The sequence below is a fragment of the Pseudorca crassidens genome, chromosome 2 (assembly GCF_039906515.1).
Source record: "Pseudorca crassidens isolate mPseCra1 chromosome 2, mPseCra1.hap1, whole genome shotgun sequence".
Classification (NCBI taxonomy): Eukaryota; Metazoa; Chordata; class Mammalia; order Artiodactyla; family Delphinidae; genus Pseudorca; species Pseudorca crassidens.
In genome coordinates, this window is record NC_090297.1 from 144,202,816 (window position 1) to 144,215,772 (window position 12,957).

Here is a 12,957-nt window from a genome sequence, read left to right on the forward strand (position 1 = left end):
ATATGTAATGGAATACAACCTAAACTTGTTCATCAACAGATAGATGTGATACATATATACATATGTAATGGAATAATGTTCCATTCCATTACATATGTAATGGAATGGAACATTACATATATACATATGTAATGAAATTCTGCAATCTGCAGCAACATGGATGAACCTTGAGAACATTATGCTAAGTGAAATGTCAGTCACAGAAACACAAATATTACATGATTTCACTAATATGAGTTATCTAAAATAGACTTACAGAATCAAAGAGTGGAGTGGTGGTTGTCAGGGGTTGGGAAAAAGGGGAAATGAGGAGTTATTTATCAACAGGCATAAAGTTTGTTAAGCAAGATGAATAGGTTCTAGAGATCCTCTGTACAATATTGTACCTATAGTCATCAATAATGTACACTTAAAATGTTAAGAGCACATGCTGTGTTAAGAGCCTCATGTTGTGTTCTTACAATAAAAAATTTAAACGACTTTTTAAATGTAATTTTCAGTTGTTGGAATCTTGTATTTTCTCCATCAAAAAGTTCTGACGCTCTCTGCTATATAAAAATTAGCACTTAAATCAGTAGAGAAACTAGTTAACTTGGATGTAAGGAGAAAATCTATAGCCATAGGTGCTTATAGCTAATAACTGACTCATTGCTCTCCACAATCCCATCAAATTCATAAGTATATATTAACACTTTGGTTAAACTGGCTAAAGGCTCTCTTGTATGTCATCTACTTATGGGCAGAACCAATAATATTCTTTGTTCAACTGACTTAAGTTTCTCAGTGTTAAATTCATTTTGTGAATGGAATAGAAATAAAATGTTCTTAAACATTTTAGAAACTGGTAAATTGAAAAACTGTTCAAGTACAATGCTTTTTCAGATCTTTGCTTTCTAAAAATCAACTGACCAGCTACCTGAAATGTAAGCATGTGGTACCAAACCTGCCTGCTGCCTCTACTTCTCTTCTCTCCTAGATGGTGAGCTCCTTAAGTGAGAAGTTGTGTTTTTTCACATTTGAAACCTTAGAGCTTATGAAACAGAGACAGCACCCAGTAAATTCTTGAGTGAATTTGAATGACCAACAAATAGCTACAAAAAGTGAATTACTATCACCAGTATTTTGGAATGAATCAGATAAGGCTGTCTACTCTTATCCTTGCTCCTACAATCTCTATTTCATATCCTTGAATAAGCATGGCTCGATTTTGCCTGGATGCTTGGTGTGTGTGTGTAACATGAATGTTTCAATGAGGTACCCACTTTTACACACCCACCCTCTCTTCCATCTCTAGTTTAGGATATTTCTGATACATAGTTTATATGTCCATTGAATAATTTCCCCAAGTAAAGATATATGATTCCTTTATATTGAATTTACAATTTCATACAATTAATTAGTAGAGGGAAAAGATAATCCTAAACTACTTATTTATTTATTTATTTGGCTGCACTGGGTCTTAGTTGTGGCACGTGGAATCTTGCTTGCAGCATGCAGGTTCTTTAGTTGCAGCATGCGAACTCTTAGTTGCGACGTGTGGGATCTAGTTCCCTGACCAGGGATTGAACCCAGGCCCCCTGCATTGGGAGTGTGGAGCCTTAGCCACTGGACCACCAGGGAAGTCCCTAAAACTACTTTTAAAAGAGGGCATTGGCATAGGATGGAGCAAATATCAGACCGCCAGCAATAAACATTCTAAGGGAGTAGGGGCAGGAGTACAACCTGAGCATGGACTTGGGAGACCTGGATTCTGGTACTGGTGCCCCTCTGACTAGATCTGAGATCTATACTGGTCCCTGGGTCCCTGTTTGTGTCCTCATCTGGAAAATGAGGGGGCTCAGTGACCTTTAAGATTCCTTCCAATTCTGTGGTTCTATGCTTCAAATGACTTTTAAATGACAGAGTACTTGATTTGCCAAAACTTAAGCCTTAAGCCTTTTTTGCTTGGCTCTATTGTGCTTTTACCACATTATTGTGATGTAAACATGAGTTTTCAGAATTTCCATTTTTCAGTTGGGAGTCTGGGCCGGGTGACTTTGGGTCATATGATAGATTGCCTAACCTCATTTTAGGCGGTTTCCTTAGATCATCATATGTTTAGGAGGAAAACAAGCTAGTCTCATCAAGACAAGAGAGCTTATTCTACCCACTGTTATGCTGGTCTAATCAGTTATTCCCTAACTTTTTCAGCCAGATTAAATTGAGTAATCCCACTTTTCACATTTCCCCCCAGCCTCTCTTGTTTGCAGTGTTCTTTAGAACAACTGCAAAGTAAAAATCCCTGTCCATGCTTCATGGTGTAAGGTCCTATCATAACTCCCTTTTTCCTCCACAAGGAGCTCCCAAGTTTTGTTCCCTTTCCAATATTAGAGCACTCTTCTGGATTCTTGATGTTTACCCACCTCTTCTCCACCCTGAACACTGGGTGACTACTCCTTCCATCAGCATTTTAAAAGCTTTGAGGGACAGACCACTAGGTAAAACACAAGGACACCAAACATTGCCCAACTATCTACATATGTTAATCCTGGTTTTTCAAATAGAAGAATGAATGCATGTGCAAACAAATTCAGACAATGGAAGAAGTCTTCTTTTCACTCCAGACCCTGAGTACTTATTTCCAGAAGTAAGGCTTTTGAGTTTTTTGCCATAATTTCTATTTTCAAATAAAACACACATTATTTTTGTTTTGAGCTACTTTCTCTAAGTGAAAATTACTAGCCTGTTTCTTTTGAGCAGTAAACACACACCTGATATATTACCATTGTTTAACACTTTTACATGCTCTACTTTAATTTTTAAGATGAATAATAGATAAAAATCAAAATTATATTAGAAATGAAAAAGGATGAGAGGACACCAACCTGAAAGCAAAGCTTGGTTTTGGTACAAGCTTTACCCCTTGAACCAAATAATTTATAGGAGCTGTCCACTCAGAAATCATATAATTCTGTGACTTTCTACTCCAACACCAACATTTAAATAATAGAATCCTTCAGAATCACAGTGATCCATGTGAGTCTTCTCTTAATGAAAGGGAGGTATGAAGCTTTTTTTGGAGAGTCTGACATACCCCAGATCTAGTGCTAATAATGAGATATAATTACCTCATTTAGCTTTTTTTTTTTCATTTAATAATGCAATTCAGTCACTCTAAGTTTCAGGTTTTAAAAGGGCTCAGACTTTCTATACCTCATTTAGTTTTTAAAGAACTTTAGGAGATAAGCTTGTTCTATGTGTGATGAAATATCTTCAAGATAAATTATGTTTAAAAAAAAAGATAAAATACAGATGAGTGTGAATGACATGTTCCCATTAATCTTTTGTGTGTTTTTTTGTTGTTGTTTTTTAAAGTAGGTCCTTGTATATGCCTAGAAAAATTCTGGAAAGCTACACAAGAAAATGTTAACAATAGTTAATTCTGATAAATTTACTGGGGTTTAGGAATAAAGAAAAAGATTTTTACTTGTCATTTTATATTCTTTTGTACTTTTTTTGAAAACCAAGGGCAGGTATTAATCTAGTTCTTATATCCCCCTTTAGGAGAAAAGAAATGAGGAAAATTTGAAGAGCTAAGGGAATCAGTATTTGTAGTACAGCTCATTTTATTGTTTTCTTCGTGTGAAGAAAATATTAAAGTAGAAGAAAAGATGGTTGCCTAAGTACAGATAAACCCATAAGGTTTTCTTATAGAGGGGTGAGAGGGGAGAGCCTAGGTTGTCTGCTCTGCCTTTGGAATCTAACTTCCAATTTTTGGCAGATGCAGCTCAGAGGTGATTGGAAGTGGGTGAAACAAAGGCTTGCATGTGCAAGTATGATGCAGTCACTGTGATTCAGTTCTTGTTGCACAATGTAAGATTCATTCATTTCTTTATTATTCTTTGCTTTGGTGTGTAAAATGTATTTTACATTTGAATAAAATGCCCTCAAGTATAAGAAAGAATTCTGAACCCCTACACGGTATTCATAATCTAAGCCAACTGTAAAACACAAAGATAATAATCCAGATATAGAGTTGTCTGAGAGATGTAGTATGTGATGTTTACTTTAAATAAAATGGCAGTCCCCTCCTTAGTCCCAGGCAAGAGAGGTCTCTGCCCTGGATCCTGGGCTTCAGAGGGCTTTGCAAACACACACACACACACACACACACACACACACACACACACACACACACTGTACTATAGGATACATGAGTACCTCTATCTCAGGATCTGGTGCTCAGCACAACATGGAATAACCTATAACCCTAAGTATCTACTCTAGTAACTAACACAACTCAGGTCCCAGGGAAACACCTCATCACATCTCCTGCTAGAAGTTTTGTAAATTACACTGCCACCAACATCAGAGTCAGACATTCTGCTGGGTATGAGGAGGATTTGAGTGGAAGCAGTAAGTTCATGAGGTAATAGAAAAGAAAAAATTCACTTGTCAAATCCTTCTCAGATACCACGAATACAATAGATTCTTCCATGAAGAAGTACCCTTTCTTCCCCTTCCAGATCCTGAGTCCTTCTTTCCAGAGGTAATGCTTTTGAGTTTTTTGCCACAATTTCTATTTTTCAGATAAGCCATATACAACTATTTACATAGCATTTATATTATATTTGGTTTTATAAGTAATCTAGAGATGATTTAAAGTACATGGGAGGATTTACATAGATTATATGCAAATACTACACCAATTTATATTAAGGGACTTGAGCATCTGTGAATTTTGGTATCTGTGGGCAGTCCTGGAACCAATCCCCATGGATACTGAAGGACGACTATATGTATTTTATTACTCATCCAGCATTGTCAGCTCCTTAACAGAATACCTAGGCATATCCAATAATACGGAAATTCTGTTGTCTTTCATATTTTGCCCATATGAAAACCACAGATTTCACCTACTTTTTCAACTTGTGTGTTGGATTAGTCAGCTTGGGTTGTCATAAGTTACTACAGATTAGATGGCTTAGACCAGGGGTCCCCAACCCCCAGGCCAGGACCAGTACCTATTAGGAACCGGGCCTCACGGCAGGAGGTGAGCAGCAGGCAAGTGAGTGAAGCTTCATCTGTATTTACAGCCGCTCCCCATGACTCACATCACCGCCTGAGCTCCGCCTCCTGTCAGATCAGCGGCGGCATTAGATTCTCATAGGAGCGTGAACCCTACTGTGAACTGCGCATGCGAGGGATCTAGGTTCCTTATGAGAATCTAATGCCTGATGATCTGAGGGGGAGCTGAGGCAGTGATGCTAGCACTGGGGAACAGCTGCAAATACAGATTATCATCAGCAGAGAGGTTTGACTGCACAGAGACCATAATAAATCAATTGCTTGCAGACTCATATCAAAACCCTATCAGTGAGTGGCAAGTGACAACAAGCTCAGGGCTCCCACTGATTCTGCATTATGGTGAGTTGTGTAATTATTTCATTATATACTACAATATAATAATAATAGAAATAAAGTGCACAATAAATGTAATGCGCTTGAATCATCCTGAAACCATCCATCCCCCACCCCCAGTCTGTGGAAAAATTGTCTGCCACGAAACCGGTCCCTGGTGCCAAAAAGGTTGGGGACCGCTGGCTTATACAACAGACGTTTATTTTTTCATGGTTTTGGAGGCTGGAAGTCCAAGATCAAGGTGCCACAGGGTTGGTTTCTGGTGAGGCTTCTCTTCTTGGCTTGCATATAGCTGCCTTCTTGCTGTGTCCTCACATGGCCTTTCCTCTGTGTACTTGCAGAAAGAGATTTCTGGTGTTCTTCCTCTTATAAGGACACCAGTCTTTTCGGATTAGGACCTTTTTGACCTATTTAACTTTAATTACCTCCTTAAAGGTCCTGTCTCCAAATGCATTCTTATTGAGGGTTAGGGCTTCAACATATGAATTTAGTTGGGGACACAATTCAGTCCATAATAGGTGTTATGAAGGTGTATTTGTCAAGGTAAAAATATAGAACATGCTTTAGTTAACAGTTTTTTAATTTATATAACTTTTACATATTTATACTTATGGCACATGGTCCTCCATTTGTACTTTTGGGCCCTGCAAATGTAAGGGGCAGGCCTACAACAAAGAATATGCTACAATTTGTGCCTAAAAATGGCTTCCATCAAACCTAGCCCAAGGGGTATTTCCAGAAGAATTTGTCAATGAATAAAGCTGTCTTTCAAAGGGATGAGCTATATTATGATGTAGTAAGAAGGCTCCAAGGGAAATCCCTTTAAGATAAATACATGCATATCAAAAAATATAGGAAAAGTATAAAACTTTCCATGAAAAAAAGAGTTGGAAACCATAAAAGGTAACTTCATTTGCTAAACACAGACTGTGTAAGGAACTGAAACAGAAGGAAAAGGCACAAAAAGTAGAACTTAGGTCAAATCCACCAAGAAGAGGAATGAGGCAGAGCAGTACTGAAGGCTCAGAGTGATAAAAGCAGAAACCCCCGAACAGGAAATGAAAGTCAAATGACAAAAGATAAAGGGAAATTAAGAATTCTTTATATAAGGAACTAGAGGAATAAAAAGGAAAATATTGCCTTATTTGGTGCTGGAGGGGGAAGTGCACACTTACTAGCCTAGTCAACACAGAGATTCTGAGGGAGTCAGTACTGCTCCATGGAAACAGGCAGGCCGCCTGGCTCCCAAGAGGCCTCCCAGCCTGGCATTTGTTACAGGGAATTATCTCCAAAAGCCCCAGTTTCCGGAATTGTAAGTTGAAGGTAGTAACAGTGGTTCCTGAAAGATCAAATCAGACAATGTTCATAAGGTACTAAGCATAATACTGGTTCCTAATAAATGCTGGCTATGTGGTAGCTGTTATTAATGTCATTACAAACTTATTACTCCAATTTTTTATTCTTTCCTTATGCTATTATTTATTACAGATAATAGTATGGTAGTTATATGACCTTGAAATACACAGGTAATTACCGTCCCACTAGATAAGGCCATCATTTGTAATAATCTGTTTTCATCAACACCCTTGACAATGAGCCATTAGTGACAAATTTTACTAACTCAAATTTATAAAAATGGAACAGAAGCAGCTTAAGCAATATTACCAATGTGATACAGTAAATCAGTGACTTAGCTGAGTACAAGACTTGCATCTCAGAGTCCTGTACTCTAGCTAGGATGTCCTGCTAGGATAAAAATAGCTATTTAGTTATTTTACATTCTTATTTATAAGCAATATCATGAAGCATAATCTCAACAATGATTTAGACTGATTTAATTATAGAAAAATCTATATTTGCAAACTAAGGACAGCCAACATTGAAGGTACAGAAGCATTTAATAAGTAATTATTAAATATTATAACAAAAAATATTATTACAAATTTTTCACAAGTTGATACACTTATTAAAAAAAACCCTCCTGATCTTCCATACCTATCACACTGGAAGTGTATATGTTTTATATATTTGACCTTACTTTCTGCCCCTCCATAATACTAATATAAATACTAGTGATATTAATAGCTAATTTTATTCCTTTTTCCTTACACCTTCCCTGCCTTGAAGGTCTCCAGCTTTCACTTATAAGACATTACATAGAAGAAGGATATAAATTGGTGAAGAGTCTACAGAGTGAACATTTATCCATCCCAAATACCATAGTAGGAACCAGAAAGTCCAGACAACTAGAGGCAGTAAACCTCCAGACTAGGGGTTCCCGGATTTAGGGTTCAGGGCTCAGTAAATTTTCAAAAAATTGTGGGGATGGGCATCGAGATGCCACCATCTAATTTGCCAAGTAAGGACATTTAAAACAGCAACTACTACCATATACTAACATTCTTTACTAATAGAAAAAATGTGAACTTTAAGAAAAACCAGGTAGGTAGGACAAAAACATCAGAGTAAAGGCAATTAACAAGAAATGATAAGTGATAACCCTAAATCATTTTCTCATTTTGTTGGAGACCAATGAAAATGAACTGGCCTAATTCTGTGGACTGGTCTCTGAGAGCTGCTCCAGAGACTTCCAAAGAATCATTTGGGGGCCAAATAAGTGTAAAATACAAACATAACCAGAGGACATTTATTGAGGGGTCACGCTGTTCCAAACCCTGTGCTAAGGAGAGATGGCCTACTGCGGCGTTTGCATAGAGGGGCCTGCCCCTGCTGCTTTCTGATTCTAATCACCATGAAACCATTACGACCCAAAAGATCTCACTGCTGAGCTGGTGTTTCCAAAAACATGATCTCTATATGACATTTTTTTTCTTTTTTTTTTTTAAACATCTTTATTGGAGTACAATTGCTTTACCTTGTGTTAGTTTCTGCTGTATTCTGTATGAAATTTTAAAACTCCAGTATAACAAAGACTTGAGTGGCTCTTTGGAGGCCATTGCAGCAGAATCTAGCCACAACTAGGATTCAAAGTTCTTTCACAAAGGGACAGAAAGTTACCAGACTTTTTGCCACAAGCTTCTGTGCTATGACAAAGCACTGCTTTGACCAGTGTACTGGCCCTGGTCTGAGACCACAAGAGCCAGCCAGTTATGACAAATCAAAAATAGCCCCATAATCTAAATCAAGACACATGGAGAATGATCCCCCTGAGTCACCCAGACCCATTTGCTACATACTTTATTTTTGGATAACTTTAGTGGGTACAGAAAGTGTTTCATTTGCTGGTTTTTCCTCTTCAAATAAGAGTACAAAGAAAGGAACTAAGTCGTGTGGTTTTGTTTAACTTACTATGAAGGTTGCATCTAGTATGGATGATGTGATTCCTCAGCTTTGGAGAGCCCATGGCTAATTGGTTGGGATGATGTGTCTCTCTGGACTCCTTAAACTGCCAAAAAGATCTTGGCTCATAACCTGTTGCATAAGAAAATTTTGTTCCGAGGACTACGTGTTTATCGTTCCAAGATCTTTGTTGCCATTCAGAGTGAGAAAACACAAGCAAATGAGAATGTTGATGAGGAACAGAATGTGGTAGAGAGCTTGTTTGCCTTATTTAGGCTTATTTCCTATTTGAGATTTGAGTTAGTTGTATAAGTGTTTATAATTTGCATTGTAAATCTTTTTTATTTATAAATTCATTTTTATTTATTTACTTTTGGCTACATTGGGTCTTCATTGCTGTGCACGGGCTTCTCTAGTTTGTGGCGAGCGGGGGCTACTCTTCGCTGCAGTGTGTGGGCTTCTCATTGCGGTGGCTTCTCTTGTTGCGGAGCACAGGCTATAGGCACGCAGGCTTCAGTAGTTGTGGCACGTGGGCTCAATAGTTGTGGCTCATGCGCTCTAGAGCACAGGCTCAGTAGTTGTGGCGCAGGGGCTTAGTTGCTCCGTGGCATGTGGGATCTTCCCGGAGCAGGGCTCGAACCCGTGTCCCCTGCATTGGCAGGCGGATTCTTAACCACTGCGCCACCAGGGAATTCCCTGTAAATCTTCTAAATGTTTCATTTTAGCAAATGTATTATTATCCTTGTCCTTAAAAATGATTTCCGTGTTTCTTCACCATCATCTGGTTTTCCTACCACTCCAAACATGTCCTATAGTTCTTCTTCCATTCACTGCTGCTCAGCCTTCTCTTTGTTCTTGTAAAATGCCAAGATCCTTCTCACCTTAGAGCCTTTGCATTCACTGTTTCCTCTGCCTGCAGTGCTCTCCCTATCATCTTTACATAGCTGGTTCCTTAAATCTCTGTTCAAAATAATTCATTGGAGAAGCCTTCCCTGACCACCTTGGCTGAAATAACCCATCCCTATCAGTCACTCTCTAGTGCATTGCCTTATGTTATTATCTTTACAGCTCTTATGAATGTCTGAAAAGATCTTGCTCACTTATTTGTTAGCTTACAGTTTACCTTCTCTAGAATGAAAGCCCTGTGAGAATAGGGAGTTTGTCTTGTTCGTTCTTATAGCTCAGCCCTGGAATAGTGTCTGGCACATAGCAGCACTCAATAAATATTTGTTGAATAAATGAACAAAAGGACAGAAGAATTCACCAGCTTTTTCATATTTTGTGACCTTTATCCTGGAGAGTTCATGACTAAATGGCACAAAGGCTAAAGTACGTTCCTCGGTTCTCTTGATAATTTTATCAGTAAATATAGGCCAAATGACTGATGATGTCAGTTGTCTGGCATGGCTGTCTGTGATTGGTCATATCACTAAACAGTTGTCACATCTCCACTTCACTGAAATTATGTCGCTTAGTCTGAGAGAGCAATCAGATAAGAACACAAATAAAACTTTAATATAAAAAGGAAAGGTTAGATACTGTGATTTAGGATAGATAAAGACTTCTTTTTTTTTTTTCGTAGCTTGCAGGATCTTAGTTCCCTGACTAGGGATGGAACCCATGCCTCCTGCAGTGGAAGCATGGAGTCCTAACCACTGGACTATCAGGAAAGTCCCAAGACTTCTTAAAATAAAAATATCTAATTTAAATCAACAGCTAACCTGAATATTATTTGTAGAAAAAAACCCACTGAAAGCAAAAGGCCCATTCTTTTTCATTTGTAAAATATTGATATAGAAGTTCCAATCAGTTAGAAAGGTAAGAAAAAGAAATAAATGATATAACTATTTTAAAGTAGAGACAAAATTATCTTTATAGATAACAATTATCTACCAGGAAAGCTTAAGATAATTTTTTAAAAGGACTAATAATGGAGTTCAGTGAGGTACAGTTAAGAAATTATAAGCAGAAATAGTTATTTAGGAAACATGAAGGAAAAAAATAGCTAAAGAATGTTATAGATATTACTAGACTAGCTACAGTTTTTTTCTTTTTGTAGTGTCCAAACATGGCGTTAATCTTAGACTGCAGAATATATGACTGTGGACTTTAATACAATATTGTGTTTCCTATGAAAAAGCATAAATTATCACTTGTTCATTCTGCTAACATTTATACTTCTACTCTATTTATAGTTCTGTACCAAGAACTATGTAGAAAATAAAGGTAAAGGAAGAAAACATGGTCCATGTTCTTGAAGACTTTATAATCAAGTTGGGAAGAAATAATGTACACATGTGAAACTACTAGAAAATTTCTTCTGGTAACATTTATTTAGTAAGTACTTATTCAGCATCTAATGAGAAGGTCCCTTTGCAAGTTGTATGTGGAACAGTGGGTGGACTTACCATAATTATGATTAGAACTCAATCATTGCCATCTGTGCAAGCCATTGGGGGAATAAGGCAGAAACCTTTATAACAATAAAGCAATTAAGCTGAACCTTGAAAGAGGAAGGAAGGCTTTCCGTGAATAGAGATAGACCAGATGGCATTCCAAGTGGAGGGCATGACTTTGGGTAAGAAGAGAAAGTATAGGATATGTTTGTGAACACTGAGTACTCCTGTTTGGCTGGCGCACAGGCAGAGAGGAAAGGGAACTGGCAGGTAAGACCAGAAGGAGAGATTGGAGTTCAGGTCTCAGGATGGGGGTCTTGCATTCCGAATTGCAGTGTTTAGATTATAATTTTTGAGCCTTCAAACATTTCCAAATAAGGAAGCAACCTTACAGCTCAGTTATAGGAACATTTGATGGCAGCATATGGGTTGAATTGACGCATTCAATTCAGGATGGAGGGTCTGTTAGGAAGCTTTGGAAAGATAAAAGAACAAATAAAATTTTAACGTATAAAGGAAAAGTTAGAAATGATTTAGGATAGACAAATACTTCTTTAAATTATCTACTTTAAACTAACAGCTAACATGATAATTACCAGTAGAAAAAAATACAATACTAAAGGCAAGAAGCCCATTTTTCCCATTTGAAAAGTATTGATCTGGAACTTCTAACCAGACCTGAATTAGTCTGGAGTAGACCCGAGAGACACTGCAGAGGTGATACTGAAGGACTTTGGCACCCAGAACAGTGCCTGGCTTTTAATAGGTATTCAGTAAAAATTCATCAAATGAATGCTTTTCTGTCCTCCCTTTGTAAGTTCTCAGGGGTAAGACCAATTGCCTCTCTCTCTCTCTCTCTCTCTCTCTCTCATTCTCTCTCTTCTTTACTTTTTCCACACTACACCCCCCAGAGTCTGGCATTCAATGAATGCCACCTCCTAGAGATGTTGCCTCATTAGAGGTGTGTCCTTAATGAATGTCACTTCATTAGGTATGGGATTGAGAGAGATGGAGGAGTGCAGAAGTATTCAGTTTTGAACTTATTTCAATGTTAGTGGCATGTTTTCTTTCACAAATATTAATAGGGAATTTAGGAGAAGGGGCTGGTTTGGGGGAGATGATTTGTAAACTTTTAAACCGATGCATTTGAAAGACTAGGAGAATTACCTAGATGATGCGATCCAGTAGGTGGTTGAAAATATGAAGATAGAACTCTGTAAATAAGTTGGACTAGGGGTAAAGATCTGGGACTATCTGCATAGAGATGTTAATTGAAACAGTAGGAGTATTTGAGACCACCAGAAAGGAGGTATACAAAAGGAAGAGAAACTGAGTTGAGGACAAATCTTGGGACATACCCGTGTTTTAAATGAGGCAAAAGAGCAGCCAGCTGAGGAGATAGAAGTAAGTTAGAGTTGGGAGGCAAACTGTATTCCAGTTGCTCCACAAAGGGAGAAAATTTTCAAGAGTAGTTCACAGCTGCATCAAATTCATTAGGAAGATTAGTGAGGCTAGAATTCAAGAAAAGCTGTTACATCTGGCAGTTAGCGTGAGCATTTCAGCGTCTACATATGTGTGGAGGGAGTGTAGGAAACAAAATCAGATTTGAATGGACAAGGTATGAGATAAAGGGAGTAAAGATTACTCTCTCAAGAAATTTGGTGGGCAAGGGAGGGAGGAGAGAGAAAAGATAGAGGTGTTTGACTAGTTTCTTTGTAGATGCCCCACCATTAAGTGAATAACTTGCCCAAATTTTCAGACTACACACTAGTGCTGTTTAGCGTCTATCTGTCTATAAAGTCCCGTGATATAGTCTGTTGCCAACAAATAGTTGCTGCTGACCTCCTGGAGCAGCAGCATG

At 38.0% G+C, this 12,957-nt stretch overlaps 1 protein-coding gene across 15 annotated transcripts in view; it reads left to right on the forward strand.

Annotated features, from left to right (window-relative positions):
- Positions 1-12,957, forward strand: part of LOC137219843 (uncharacterized) — a 146,434-nt gene that overhangs the window by 66,551 nt on the left and 66,926 nt on the right. For 2 of the 15 annotated variants that reach the window (XR_010941277.1, XM_067729007.1), the window contains exon 3: positions 10,896-11,037. The exons of the other annotated variants lie outside the window; for them this stretch is intronic. The gene's annotated coding sequence lies outside the window, so the exon portion shown is untranslated. The remainder of the gene's footprint in view (positions 1-10,895; positions 11,038-12,957) is intronic. 15 annotated transcript variants of the gene reach the window in all.